We start from the raw sequence: 16030 nt of genomic DNA on the forward strand, positions 1-16030 counted from the left end.
ACTGCGCACGACTTCTCGACGATCGGAGGCTATCTTCGACTTTCACGGATTACTTTCACTTTCTGCTCAAAGATCTCTAATTAAATCCACCCGAAAATTTTGCTTTCACCGAGCTCGGTCCAAAACAATGGTGTACGGCATTTACGATCGCACAAAGCCTCGTAGGGTGCCATCTTAATACTTGATTGAAAACTATTGTTGTGCGAATTCAATCAAAGGCAAATATCGCTCCCATGAACCATCGAACTCGAGGATGCAACATCTTAACATATCCTCAAGTATCCGAATTATCCGCTCGGATTGACCATCGGTTTGGGGTGAAAGGCGGTGTTGAAATGTAGCTTGGTACCCAAAGCTTCTTGCAACTTCTTCCAAAATCGCGAGGTAAATCTCGGATCTCTATCCGACACGATGGAAATAGGCACCCGTGTAATCTCACAATCGAGAAACGTATAATTCGGCTAGTTTGTCCATTGAAAAATCCGACGACGGGATAAAGTGAGCCAACTTAGTCAATCTATCTACCACGACCCAAATCACATCCTTCTTACTTGTCGACAATGGCAATCGGATACAAAGTCTATTGTGACTCGATCCCATTTCCACTCGGGTATCGTGGTCGGTCAAGTAATCTCAAGGCACTTGATGTTCCGCTTTCACTTGTTGACATATTAAACATCTCAAAACAAAGTCTGAGATGTCTCGTTTCATACCATGTCACCAAAACCGACGTTTCAAATCGTTGTACATCTTCGTACTCCGGGTGGATTGCCATTCGGCTACAATGGGCTTCGCTCGAATTATCGAAATAAGTTCAATTCTTTGGAACACACAGACGACTTTTGAACCTCAAACAATCGTCATCATCGATTTGAAATTCGAGTCCTTGTTCGAACACACTCATTTCGCTTTTGCAACCAACTCATCGTCGACTTTTCGAGCTTCACGAATTTGACGATCAATAATGGTTTGGCTTTCAATTCAGCTACTAACACATTGTCGGGTAGAACAGATAAGTGTACATTCATCACTCGTAAAGCGAATAATGATTTACGACTTAAGGCATCCGCAACCACATTCGCCTTTCCCGAGTGATAGTCAATGACCAGCTCATTATCCTTTAACACTCGAGCCAACGCCTTTGTCGCAGATTTAAGTCTCTTTGAGTCATCAAATATTTGAGACTTTTGTGATCCGGATACACATGGCACTTCTCACCAAATAAGTAATGTCGCCATATCTTTAAAGCGAATACGATGGCGACCAATTCGAGATCATGGGTCGGATAATTTTTCTCGTGTGGCTTTAATTGCCTCGACGATAGGCCACAACTCGACCTTCTTGCATCAATATGCAACCTAACCCGAGTAGGGATGCGTCACTATAAATAACAAACTCTTTGCCCGATTCGGGTTGCACTAGAATTGGGGCTTCACCAAATAAGTTTTCATTGATCGAAACTTTTTTTTGACATTTCTCGTCCATTCAACTTAACATCCTTTTGGAGTAGCCGTCATTGGCGTGGCTATCGTCGAGAAACCTCTTACAAATCGTCGGTAATAACCAAGCAAGCCCCCAAAAGCTCGAACCTCGGTAATATTTCTGAGGCTTCCAGCTAAGTATGGCTGAAATTTTGTTCGGTCGACTCAAATACCCGATGCAGATATTACATGCCCCAAGAAGCTAACCTCTCTTAACCGTAACTCACACTTCTTGAACTTAGCATATAATTGCTTATTCCAGTAAAATTTGCAAAGACTAACCTCGGTGTTCAAGATGTTCGGTCTCATTTCTTGAATAGACCAAGATGTCATCAATGAACACGACTACGAACCGATCCAAATATGGTCTGAAGATCCAATTCATTAAATCCATAAATACCGCAGGGGCATTAGTAAGCCCAAACGGCATCACTAGGAACTCGTAGTGACCATATCTTGTTCTGAAGGCAATCTTGGGTACGTCTGAATCTCAAATTCAAGAATCGATAATAGCCCGATCTCAAATCTATTTTCGAGAACACTGAAGCTCCCTTCAGTTGATCGAACAAATCGTCGATACGCGGTAACGGATATTTTTTCTTGATCGTCCCTTTATTAAGCTAACGATAGTCGATGCACAGCCTCATGGTTCCATCCTTCTTTTTCACAAACAACACTGGTGCACCCCAAGGTGAAAAATTCGGGTGAGCAAAACCTTTATCCACCAATTCTTGCAACTGGGCTTTCAACTCCTTTAATTCCGTTGGTGCCATACGATACGGAACTATCGAAATTGGGGTGGTACTAGGTACCAATTCGATGCCAAACTCTATTTCCCGAACAGGTGGTAATCCCGGCAATTCTTCAGGGAAAACATCCGGGTATTCACAAACCACTAGCATTGCCCATATTTCTAGGTGGCCTACCTCGAGTTGTGGTAGCACCGGGTTCCCACTTTGATTTACATTTTGTTCAGATAAACTCGGGCAATCCTTAATGAAATGATTGACTGATCCGCACTTGTAACAGAGCGGTCACGAGTCTACAACTCCCGAATGCCATTTGCCACAATATTGGCACTGCTCGTCTCGACGATCATTGCCAACACCGGCGATCAAGTGACTCGCGTGCCCATAGGGGTCGATCGCGGTCTCGTCTAGAAAAGCCCAAGTGTCTCTAGACCGCCTAAGCCATCTCTAAATTTCTTTGATGATCGTGGGAAGGGCTTCCCAAGACCTCTTACGAAACTCTCTTGCTCCCACTTCACTTTTCTTTTCTCCATATCGAGCTCCTCGGCTTTGCACGCCACTCGACAAGAGCCACAAACTCTCGGGTTTCCAAAATGCCAACATACGACTTTATATCATCATTAGGTCCATCTTCAAGCGTTTACATCACGCCTTCAAGAAATGCATTCGCTGCATGGCTAAGCCTCACAAATTTTCGTCAGAGTCAGAACCGACATGGAACCTTGTTTAAGTTCAAGAAATTCCTTCCGCTTTTGATCCATAAATCTTTGATCGATATACTTCTTTGAACTCGGTTAGAAAGAACTCCCAAGTTACGTGCTCCCTAGGCACAATGTAAGTCGAGTACTCCACCAATAGTAGGCTAAATCACGTAGCAAGGAGATAGTACACTTTAAGCATTCATCGGTGTACATGATAGCTTATCGAGCACCGGATAGTGTTGTCCAACCAAAATTCAGCTTGCTCGGCATCGCCGCTATCCGTAGCTTTAAATTCAAGAGCCCCATGTTTTCAATTTCCGACCGGGGCTTACTTGACCTTATTTGGTCGGCCATCGGAGGTATTGTAGGTGCGGGGTTGCATTAGTCGGGAATGGAGGTTGTGAATAGTCGTGTTAGTTCGAATGTATTGGTTGAACCAATCATTCATCACGCTATAGAAGGCTTGCTTAACCTCATCATTCGGATTGCTAGCAATAGGTTGAGAGTCCGCCAAGACTGTCCCCTTGCGCGGAGTAGGCGCCACACTCTCCACATCATCACTATTGCTCGGTTGGGATCGAGATCCATGGCTATAAACAAACACAAATTTCAAAATGTCGTAAATCACCACACTATCAATTATCACTTAATGGCATGTATAGCTAGACCCCAAACATATCACGGTAGTCCTAGGATCGACTAAACCGTAGCTCGATACCAATAAATTGTAACACCCGAACCCGAGACCGCTGTTTGTGTCGGACACGAGGTTAACAAGCCAAAACCACTTATAGCACCGACCAACTTGACATTCCTGTGCAAGCTGGAAAATCTGCACACTGTTGGCTTAAAAAGCATATCTCGAGTTACGAACTCGGAAACTGATTCCGTAAATTTTCCTGAATTTAGACTCATATATCCATTTTTTCTAGAATTTCGGTCAGGCCAATTGGTACAATTTATTAGTTAAAGTCACCCATGTTACAGTGGGTCGACTACATCGACCTTCGCGCGTTACAACTTGAATATCTCTCTGTACAGGGTTTCAATACTGATGCCGTCTATTTCTAATGAAACTATACTGAAAAAGGAATCTGGAAATATAAGGCATGACTTCTAATTAATTCTGGATAATTTATGGTAAATTTTCAAAGTCGCAACAGGGGACCCAGAAACCGTTCTGGCCCTGTCTCACGAGAACTTTAATATCTCTCAGTATACTGTTCATATGATTGTTTCGTTACTTTCATATGAAAATAGACTCGTCAAGGTTCGATCACATAATTTATTCACTATTTAACACCATTCCTACAAATTTTGGTGATTTTTCACATCTACGTCACTGCAGCTGGCAGCCTCTGTTTTTAAGGTAGGCTTTACCTATATTGTAGTTCCCATGGACCAACTATTGTCTAGTCATACTGAGGTCCACATATGATCATATTTAGCCATTCCAATGGCTGATCATGTGACCAACACTCTCATTCCAAACCATAATCACATCATGAAACCAAATATAATTACAAACCACATATGATCAAATTCCATACTCCACTTTTACGAACCATTTTCGCATGGCCGCACACATATACATCACAAAGTACTTAAAAACAACCGAGGGTGGTCCTATACATGCCATATCCAAAACTCAACTAAGGAGTACCAAAAAGGGCTTTGATAGTGTGGTTGACTTCAACTTCTATGATCCCGAATCCGATCGCTAACGAGCAAAATCTATAAACAGAGAAATAAAGAAACGGAGTAAGCAATTTATGCTTAGTAAGTTTTGAGCCATAATATACACACAACCAAAGCATAGCATTCAAGTAGCTAAACAATAATTCATATGCACAATTTCTCAAAGACATGCTTACTTCACAATCCCAACTCTTATATTCATACACAAATAACGGCCTAGTTAATGCCGATAGCTCATTTATCATTAGAGCGAATATTCATATACGACTTACTCATAGTGTGCGAACACACAAAACATACCTTGTTGTTGGGAATTTCACAAGTGCATTAACTGAAAATTTTCCAGCAAGTTCAAAGTTCTCGAATCACATACCTTCAAGTTTATCCGGATATAGCTACTCATTCAAACGCTTCGGACATAGCCCGGTTATGGTAACCCGCACAAAGGCCTTCGGACTTAACCCGGATATCACAATTTGCACAATTGCCTTCGGGCTTAGCCCGGATATCATAACTCGCCCAATTGCCTTCGAGCTTAGCCCGGATATCATAACTCGCAGAATTGCCTTCGGGCTTAGCCCGGATATCACTCGAACATTCATACACATCTTTGTTTCAATTTCATAACACAACTTTTATGCACAATTCACTTAGCAAAAATATCATTTCGGCTCAATGGCCACATACAAAGGCACAATTTCGATTGCTTATTACTTCATTCAATCGAATCAAAATCTAAGTTTCGATACTCAAAACTTACCTCGGACGTGGTCGAACGATTTCGACGGCTATTCGACGACTTTTTCCTTCCCTTATCGGATTTAGCTCCCTTTGCTCTTGAGCTTAATTTAACAAATAAATTGGTTTTATCATTTGAGCATCGAAGAGGAATTCAAGATACCTAGCCAATATATATGCTCATTAGGCATCAAAGTCGCATATGTACGAAATCACTAATCGAACTCAACACATTAGTTAATATTCCTCTTAGCCAATTTTCTAGGCCAAGAATAGGCATCAATATGCTTGCCTCTAACCGAATGCATGCACACCAATTTCCCCTCATGTGGCCGAATATGCATGTCCATGTTGAGGCCAATTATGCACTTAATACCACACAAAAACAGCATGCATTTTACTAACTAACGATTACATATTGTAGCTCAATACACATCTCTCATGTACTTCATAACCAAACATCATCACAAGCAAATATATACCTTGAAATAGTATATATGTCATGCCAATACATCATGTGCAAACATGTATACACATATAGGTGCAAGGTCAATCTCAAGGGGTTCATACCCATCCAAACACAAATTTTACCAATCAAGTAACAAGCATAAATCATGCTCATGAATGCACTATGGCGAATACATCACAACCATACTCTTTCAACTTCGGTCATGGTTAAACAAAGAATTCAATGTCCTACTCAAGAATACTAAAAAGAAATTTCAAGAGTAGTCAATCCATCATTACATGCATCATCAACAAGCTTCACATTTAGCATGCAATGGCTTTAACACAATATCAACCTTGGCCAAATACCATTTTTCATGGCATAGCAAGGATTTGAACCATGGCTAACATGCACATCAAGTTAGCAACCAAAACAAGCATGAATCTCATGACACAACCTCAACATACCTTAATCTTGATGCAAGTATAGCCAAATCTCCTTCTAGATCTCTTCTAAACTAAAATGGAGCAAAATTTCCTTCCTTCTTAGAATTTTCAGCCCAAAGAAAATGAGAATGGATGAACCAAATTTTTTCTTTTGCTTTCTCTCAACTCACGGCCAAGGGGGAAGCATGGATGAGACCATTTTTTTTCTTTCTTTGCCCATGCTCTTTATTTTATTATTTCACCCTAATGCACCAACAAAACATGTTTCATGACATGTTTTGCCCATCCACTCTTGCCATGGCCGCCACTTCATGTTGGGGGAATTGACATGCAAATCCCTTATTTTTGCATGCATGTTCAACTAGTCATCACACCTTTCCCTATCATACTTTCAAAGTTTACTACTAGGTCCTTTCTAATGAAATTCACATTTATAACTCTAAATCGAAACATCAAAATGTCACACATGAATTAACACATATTATAGGCATCAAAATAAATTATAAATTATTTTTATGCCTCGATTTTGTGGTCCCGAAACCACCTCCCGACTAGGGTCAATTTTGGGCTGTCACAATAATAAGACCATTCGCTCTAATGAAATTGTATTCCCATGTGAAATAGGCATAAGGCTTAATCGAATGAAATAGAACCATATCTTCGCGAGTGGTGTCAAATATTCTCTTCGACAAGTGTGAATTCCTTGTTTTGACACAGTCCATTTAGAACCTAGAACTGTAAGTTCCTCGAGAATTTCTTGCAGATTTTCAGGCTCAATATTACTCATCAAGGAAGAATATTCATCATTTTCAAAATCAGGTAGTTTAAAGAATTCACTAATAGGGTTTGAGGTTATTGGTACGTTGATTTCGTGAATAGAAACTTCCATCAACTCGATTGAGATTAAATTCGCATAAAATTCTTGAACTAACTCCTCATCCACACTAGGTCTTTTCTTACAAAACAACTCCCAATTAAGAGCTTCAGCAACCTGACGAATGCGCGCCATGAACTTAATATAATTGCTTTCTTTCAGTGTAAAGCCTTTCTTTGGATGCATTTGTTGAGTCTTGAAAATACTTTTGTATCTTGCTTTGGTTTCTTCACAATGGAATTTATTTTGTGATTCATCAATTTGGGTAGAGGCACAAGTTCTCTTGCGAGGCATGATTAACCTGAACATAAGATGGAAATAATTATTCTCTCAAAAATTTAATTAGTATAAACTATTAATAATTCAAAATTTTAAATTTTAAATAATTAAATAAAATTAAAATTTTGGAGAAAATTTTGTCTTACCACATTTTTTTATAGAAATTAAGAAATCCTAAAAAAAATAAGTATAAATCAAAAGAGGTCAATTTAGGATAGGTTGCAGGGTTATCGGCTAGGAATGTTGGTGCGAGTAGCAAAGCTGGTGTGCCGCACGGATGTTGGGACACTGCTAGGCGTGCGGGTAGATGTGCGTAGGAGCAGTGAGGCCTAGCGTGGGTAGCTATCCGGGCTGCAAGCAGCAATGGCGAGTGGGCAGTAGCGTGGGCACGAGAGAGCTGGAGCTAGAAGCAGCACGAGGAGCGCGAAGCAGGACGTACAGCACGTGATGGGAGCAGATGCGTGCGGGGTAAGCTGCAGGCCAAATGGCTGTCGGGCGGTGTTGTGGCTAGGGAGTTGGGGGCTTGCAACCTTACGTGATTCGGTATTTGGTGGGGATGGAGTTTGAGTGAAATAATGGAGAAGGTTGGTGGAATTTATAAGGAAAAGGAGTAGGAGTTTAATTAGAATTCTTAGAAAAATTTAATAAATTAAAAATTCTAAGTTCTAATTCTACACAAAGTTAACAACAATTAATAATTATTATAATGCATATTAAATTATTATTTTCAATTAATTCATTAAAATAAAAATTTATTAAATAAAATATGATTACTTTAAAACTAATCCTAATTTATGTAAAGTTGATAATAATTAATATATATTATAATGGATATAATAATATATTACTTATTATCATCTTTTTATTAAAAAACATTTATTCCAAATGCCTTTTGAAAATATTTACAAAAAGGGGCATCTAATTTTTAATATTTACAAAAAGAGCAACCAAATTTTGAAAATAATTCAATTAAGTACCTAGACTTAAAGGAAATTTGAAATTGAGTTGCAATTTAAAACTTGGATCAAAATTGACCCTTTTATTTAAAAAACTACAAAATTATTTTGCCATTTAGGGAATAATTTCTCGGAAAGATTGGAAGGATCACAAACGGTCCCCCTTAAGTTCCAATTTTCTCGACAAAATTTATTTAAACATACTAATCCCGAAAATATACACTAAATCATTTTTAAAAAAAAGAAAACAACAAAAATTAATCATCTAATAAAATGAACGAGATTTGATCCCGTTCAATTTTATCTCCCCAGTAATGTTTTAAGCGCTAAGTATTAACTCGAAAATTACCTCTCTTACTTCAAAGTTCGACAACTCCATATGGATAAACTCGGTAAATTGTAAATGGGCTGGACCAACGTGATTTTAACTTACCTGGAAAGAATCTTAATTTGGAATTGAATAACAAGACTTACTGACCTGCTTCAAATTCTCGAGCTCGAATGTGCTTGTCATGCCATTTCTTAAGTCTTTCCTTGACTAATTTAACATTTTCGTATGAGAACAATCGGAATTCTTCTAATCGTTGAGCTGTAGCATCCGTTTCTCTTTAGCAAGCTTAATATCCAAGTTGAGTTGTTGAAGAGCCCAATAAGCGTTGTGCTCTAACTCCAAGGGCAGATGACAATATTTCCCAAAGACCAACCTATAGGGTGACATCCCTAAAGGTGTCTTGTATGCCGTCCCGTAGGCCCATAAAGCATCATCCAGTCTATTAGACAATCTCGTCGGCTCGAGCAAACTACCTTCTCAAGTATGCCCTTGTTTCTTTATTTGCCAGTTTAGCTTGTTCATTTGTCTGCGGGTGGTAAGATGTGGCAACCTTGTGCTTCACACCATGTTTGTCAAGTAACCATTTCAACCACTTGTTCACAAAATGGGACCCTTCATCACTGATGATGGCTATTGGGGTTCCAAACCTTGTGAACACATGCTTTTGTAAAAACTTCATCACAACCTTAGCATCGTTTGTCGGAGATGCCTCATCCTCAACCCACTTAGACACATATCTAGTGCTACCAACATGTACTTGTGACCAAAAGCTGGAGGGAAAGGATCGAGAAAGTCAATACCCCAAACATCGAATAATTCTACCTCAATGACGTTTGTTCGAGGCATCTCATTTCTGTTGGTGACATTTCCAACCCTTTGACATCGATCACAACTCTTCACGTAAGCATATGCGTCTTTGAATAGTATTGGCCAAGAGAGTCTAGCTTGCAATACCTTGGGCGTAGTACGTATGCCTCCAAAGTGTCCCCCACTTGGATCTGAGTGGCAATGGTATAGAATCTTATGTACTTCATCTTCTGCCACGTATCTCTTGATCATTTGATCTGCACACTTTTTAAACAAATATGGTTCTTCTTAGAAATAGTACTTCACATCGTGAATAAACTTTTTCTTTTGAGATATGTCTTATCAATCGACACCAAACCACAAGCTAAATAGTTAGCAATATCAGCAAACCAAGAGGTATTATGGACATGATTACCTTCAATATGTGTTCATCTGGTAATGTCTCTTGAAATGGTATAAAAGGAGAATTCCCTTCTTACGGCTCCAATCTGGACAAGTGGTCTGCTACTTGGTTTTCTACTCCTTTTCGATCTTAAATTTCTAGATCGAACTCTTGAAGTAGAAGTACCCATTAGATGAGTCTCAGTTTAATGTCTTTCTTGGCAAGAAAGTACTTAATTATTGAGTGCGCCATATAGACAGTCACTTTGGTACCTACAAGATAAGATCGAAACTTGTCAAAAGCAAACATAATAGTGAGTAACTCTTTCTTTGTTACCGTGTAATTTAGTTGAGCTCCTGTCAGAGTCCGACTTGCGTAGTAGATGGGATGAAAAACTTTGTTCCTTCGCTAGCCCATGACAGCTCCTATCGTGAAGACACTTGCGTCACACATCAATTCAAATGGTAAATCCCAGTCTGGTGTGATGATTATGGGTGCCAAAACTAACTGACTCTTCAAATCGTTGAAAGCTCTAAAGCGCTTCTCATTAAATTTTAATGTCATGTCCTTCTCCAAAAAATTGCATAAGGGTTTAGCAATTTTGGATAAGTCATTGATAAATCTTCAATAGAAATCGGCGTGGCCCAAAAAGCTCCAAACACCCTTTACAATTATTGGATGTGGGATTTTCTCAATAGCGTCTACCTTTTCTTTATTTACCTCGATTCCATGTCTCGTTATCCAATGCCCTAGAAGAATACCTTCTCGTACCATGAAATGACACTTTTTCCAGTTGAGTACAAGGTTTGTTTCTTCGTATCACCTTAGTACCTTGGATAGATTGGCTAGGCAATCATCATATGTATCTCCAAATATTGAAAAATCATCCATAAAGACTTCCAAGTATTTATCAACCATATCAGTAAAAATAGACATCATACATCTTTGAAATGTAGCAGGTGCATTACATAAACCAATTGGCATGTGTCTAAATGCAAATGTACCGTATGGGCAAGTGAATGTTGTCTTGTGTTGATCTTCTGGTGCTACTATAATCTGGTTATACCTCGAGTATCCATCAATAAAATAGTAATAGTGTCGCCCCGCGAGTCTATCCAGCATCTAGTCCAAAAAGGGCAAAGGAAAGTGATCTTTTCTAGTCGCCTTGTTCAACTTCTGGTAATCGATGCAAATTCTTCATCCTGCAACTGTTCTAGTCGATATCAACTCGTTATTCTCATTTTCAACGACCGTAATACCTCCTTTCTTTGGTACGCACTGGACCGGACTTACCCATGAACTGTCTGAGATGGGGTAAATTATACCCATATCTAACCACTTAATGATTTCCTTTTTCATGATGGGGTTCAATCTTCACTGTCCATCAATCGTCCCTTTTTCACCATCTTCCAGGATAATCTTGTGCATGCATACAGATGGACTAATGCTGCAATATCAGATATGGTCCATCTGATAGCCTTCTTGAATTGTTTCAATACTAGGATGAGTTTCTCTTCTTACTTAATAGTTAATTCTGCTAAAACAATCACAGGCAGAGTAGAAGTGTTATCTAAATAAACATATTTTAAATGTGAAGGAAGTACTTTGAGTTCTAATTTAGGTGGCTCCTCAATTGACGCTTTTGATTGGGCATAATCCCTATTCTCTAACTCCAAAGATTCTAAACAGGATTGCGGATTAAATCCCCTTTGATTTGCTTCTAGCAAAGCTAAGTATTCATCATCCTCTTCATCATTTGGAGGGTCTAATGTCAAAATATGTTCCAATGGGTCCCCAACATAGTTGAGTTCCTTTTCCATGATTAAATCCTCTAAATCGGACACTGCAGAACAATCATCAATTGTGTCAGAAAATCGCATAGAGTTAAAACATTAAATGTTACCTGATCATCCTGAATACGCATAGTAAGCTCGTCCTTCTGCACATCAATAAGGATCCTTCTAGTTGCTAGGAAAGGCCTTTTGAGGATTATTGACACTTCATTGTCCACTTCAAAGTCTAGAACCACAAAGTCAGCAGGAAAAATAAATTTGTCTACATGTACCAATACGTCCTCAATTTTTCCTTCTAGATGTGCTAAGGATCGATCTGTTAATTGAAGTGTAATCGTAGTATGTCTAATGTCACCTATTCCCAACTTCCTAAATATTGACATAGGCATCAAGTTTATACTCGCACCCAAGTGACATAATGCCTTACCACAATATGTTGCTCTAATGTTGCAAGGTATGGTAAAACATCCAGGATCCTTCAACTTTAGGGGTAGTTTGTCTTGAAGATATGCACTGCATTCCTTCGTCAAGGCTACCATCTCAAATTCTTCAAGTCTTTATTTTTTTGACAGGATATCCTTCATGAATTTGACATAGTTTGGCATTTTTTCAAGTGCTTCAACCAGCGAGATGTTGATATAAAGTTGCTTGAGTACATCTAGGAACTTATTGAATTGAATTTCCTGCTTCTGCTTCTGAATTCTTTGAGGGTAGGGTGGTGGTGGCTTCTTTACTAGAACTGGTTGATTTGTCTTTTGTGGCAATTCTACATCTAACGAAGTTGTTAGTTGATCAGAATTAATTAGTTTTGAAGTTACCTTGTCGGATTTTACAAATTATGATTCCAGTGAAATTAAAATTTCAACACTCAGTTGAACTTCCTCTAAGTCTTGAGCATCAACTGGCTCCTTTTCAACTTCGATAGTGTTGGGTTCTAATGTCTTTCCACTCCTCAATGTCAATGCTTTACAATGCTCCTTCCCCGAATTCCTCGGATTCTTCGTATCACTAAGTAAAGTACCTTGTGGTCAGTTCCTGAGTTCAGTTGCAAGCTAGCCTACTTGATTCTCCAAATTCCTTAGAATGGCATCATTTTTTTCCATGTAAGCCTTCAATAGATTCTCTAAGCTATTGGACGGTTCAACTTGGTTTGGTTTCTAAACTTTTTAGGGAAAACCAGGTGGCTAGGTCGGTCCAGGTTGGGCGTAAATGTTACTGGTTCCTGCTCCTTGGTTACTCCAGGAAAAATTCGGGTGGTTTCTACACGACAGGTTATAGAAATTGGATTATAGTCCTTGTCTTCCTCGATTTTTGTTCTGGTTACCCATGTAATACACGGATTCTAGGTTCAATGGACATTCTTCGAACAAATGTCCTTCTTCACAATAGACACAGTCTACATTTTCAACTTGATTCGGTGGCTGAGCTGCAAAATTATTAAACCCATTAGCTGTAAAATTTTTAAACATTGATGATATTGATGATAATTGAGATGCGAGTGAAGTGAGAGCATCCACTTCATGTATTCCCGCGACTCATCTGCCTAAAGCTGCTCGATTGGTTGGCCATTGACAATTGTTGCTAGCAATCCTCTTAATGATTTCATAAGCCTCATTATAAGACTTAGAAAGGAGAGCACCATTAACAGAAGCATCCACTACCATCCTTATGTGTGCATTGAGACCATTCTAAAATGTCTCAAGTTGGATTCAATGTGGGATTCCATGATGAGGGCACTTCCATAATAATTCTTTGTACCTTTCCCATGCCTCATACAAGGACTCAACATCCATTTGTTGGAAAGTAGTGATCTCGTTCCTCAACTTAGCATTCTTGCTGGGTGGGAAATACTTCATGAGGAATCTTTCTGCTAACTCTTACCATGTGGTAATTGAATTTAGTGGCAATGAGTTCAACTAGGCTTGAGCTCTGTCCCTTAACGAATATGGGAATAGCTTCAAACGTAATGCATCTTCGGGTACTCCGGCTAACTTGAAAGAATCACTCACCTCCATAAATAGTCTTAAGTGAAGATGAGGATCTTCGGTAGGTATTCCACAGAATTGGCCCACTATTTGAAGCAACTGGACCATGACTGGCTTTAGCCCAAACTGTTGTGCCTCGATTTTGGGTCTCTGAATACCCGGATTAAGATCATGAAACATTGGCACAGCATACTGTCTTAAATCTCGATCCCTATCATCAGCAATAAGGATAGGATTTTGAGCAGGGTCTGCTCCATTTCCTTGATTCAAAATTTCAAGGCTCATCTCTTCAGTCCTTCTCTGACTTGCTTGTCTTTTTCGCTGTCAAAAAGTTCTTTCTATCTCAGGGTCTACAGGGAGTAAATCGATAATTCGGTCAATACTCATAAACACCTGAAATAATCACAGAAAAATTAATTTAGTTAAAATTGAACAGAAAAATAAACCTAAATGCAAAACTAACAAATTCACAAATAATGACTTTTTAAAATAGTCCCCGGCAACGGTGCCAAAAACTTGAAACGATGGAAATGTGCAAGTGTCAAGTTATCATACCCACAAAGACTGTGGAAAGAATTATTTATAAATGCAATTTAAAACACTTTGGTGAAGAAAAATATTTTATTTTGAAGAGGTGATTAAAAACTAGAAAACAAAGTAAAATAAATAAAATAAAATAAAGTTCCAATGCACGATTTCAAAAGATGATTTTAATCAAGATGACATAATTGTGTTAGATCAATTACATTTCTTAACTTAGAATTATTAAACTCATGTTTATTTTGTTACGAATAAATTCACGGCAACTCGATTATTTGCTAACTTATGAACATAATTACCTACCAAAATCCATTTATCTCTTGACTATATCTCTATGTCAATTCAACCAATTAAACAGATTTTAATAAGAAAATGTGTTTATGCACATACATACTTATGAAATTAAAATAATCTCTTGTACATATCTCTATGTCAATTCAAACAAGTAATTCAATTTCATAAGCACATAAAAGACTACGTGAGGTAACAATGTATTTCTACCTTGAAACAATTTTGTCACAATAATCTTGCAAGTTATGCAAGGCAAATGTATCATTAGAATTTAACCCTTGGCTACCTTAGATGATTAAAGGTGCACTGATTAAGTATCGTGTCAATTAATTACAATTTCAATCCACTTAAATAATTAATTCATTAGTTACCTTACAATTGTAATGCAAGAATAACTTAGTCATGGTTTTACTTAATCAAACATCTTATCGAGGCCTATAACAACACAAACACAATTTTAATAAATTAAGTAGATGAAATGCAATCAACCTAACATGAATTAAATTTAAGCCATATCAATTAAATTAAACATTTGAATATCACAAATATTCATACACATGTTCATCATAACAACAACAAAAAGTAAAAGGATAGGAAACAAGAATCAAATCTGGTGTTTCTCCGTGGCTTGACTGGTTTGCTCCACTCCTCCTTCTCCACTTGTTCTTGTTGAACTGAGGTTGCTATGAACACTTTAATACTGCTCCAAATGGTGGATGAATGACTCTTTTTCAATAGGTGAAATAGACAAGAGGATAAAGAAAAATGGATGGGAAATGAAGAGAGAAAATTGAGAGATAAAAGAAGAGATGAGAATATTGAGGTGTGTTTCAAATGAACAGCCAATGAGGGTTTTTATATGTTTAGCAGTCTGCTAAAAATAGCCAAAATTAGAGGCCAAATAGCCCTCCCATGGTCGGCCACACATGTGGCAAGTTTGAAGTTTTCAAACTTGCTATATTAAGGTAGGGGCAAATCTAGAAAGGCACAAATAGTGGAGGGGTTTGTTTGCAATTTGAAAAATTCTTCAAGGTCCATTTTGCAAGCTAATTAATCAGCCAAGAAAGTGATTAGGTCAGCATGTGGGATAGTTTTGGGTTGCCCAATACTCGGTCAATTCAATTTTTCAGTTCAGCTCAACTGGGCAACTTTTCATAAAAAATTAATAATAATTTATATAACTCAAAATTCAATTGGATATAAATTAAAATTAATTATATTATGAATTAATGCATATAATTTGGACCGTCTTAGGCTGAAAAATTAATTCGCCTTGATGCTTCAAAATTGTTTATCGGTTTTGCGCTGCTAGCAGTGTCTGCCGAGCCGTTTTTAATCTATCAAAAATAATCAAAATTACTTGTAAAATTAATTAAAATTCATTATGTTAATAATTGAAGTAAAAAATTATTATTTTATAATAATTATATATTTTTTGACAATAATTTTATCGAACTTACATGAAATTCAGTTAAAAAAGGCATGAAAAAGTGTGAATATTTTCGTATTTCCACACACGGCCGTGTCCCAG

General features: G+C 38.0%; 1 non-coding gene across 1 annotated transcript; it reads left to right on the plus strand.

Annotated features, from left to right (window-relative positions):
- Positions 1–13402: 13402 nt before the first annotated feature.
- On the plus strand, positions 13403–13509 carry LOC128282934 (small nucleolar RNA R71). Its single transcript, XR_008273284.1, has one exon. It is a non-coding gene; the product is annotated as a small nucleolar RNA R71 (small nucleolar RNA).
- Positions 13510–16030: the final 2521 nt, after the last annotated feature.

Source organism: Gossypium arboreum, chromosome 10 (assembly GCF_025698485.1).
Source record: "Gossypium arboreum isolate Shixiya-1 chromosome 10, ASM2569848v2, whole genome shotgun sequence".
In the NCBI taxonomy this organism is placed as follows: Eukaryota; Viridiplantae; Streptophyta; class Magnoliopsida; order Malvales; family Malvaceae; genus Gossypium; species Gossypium arboreum.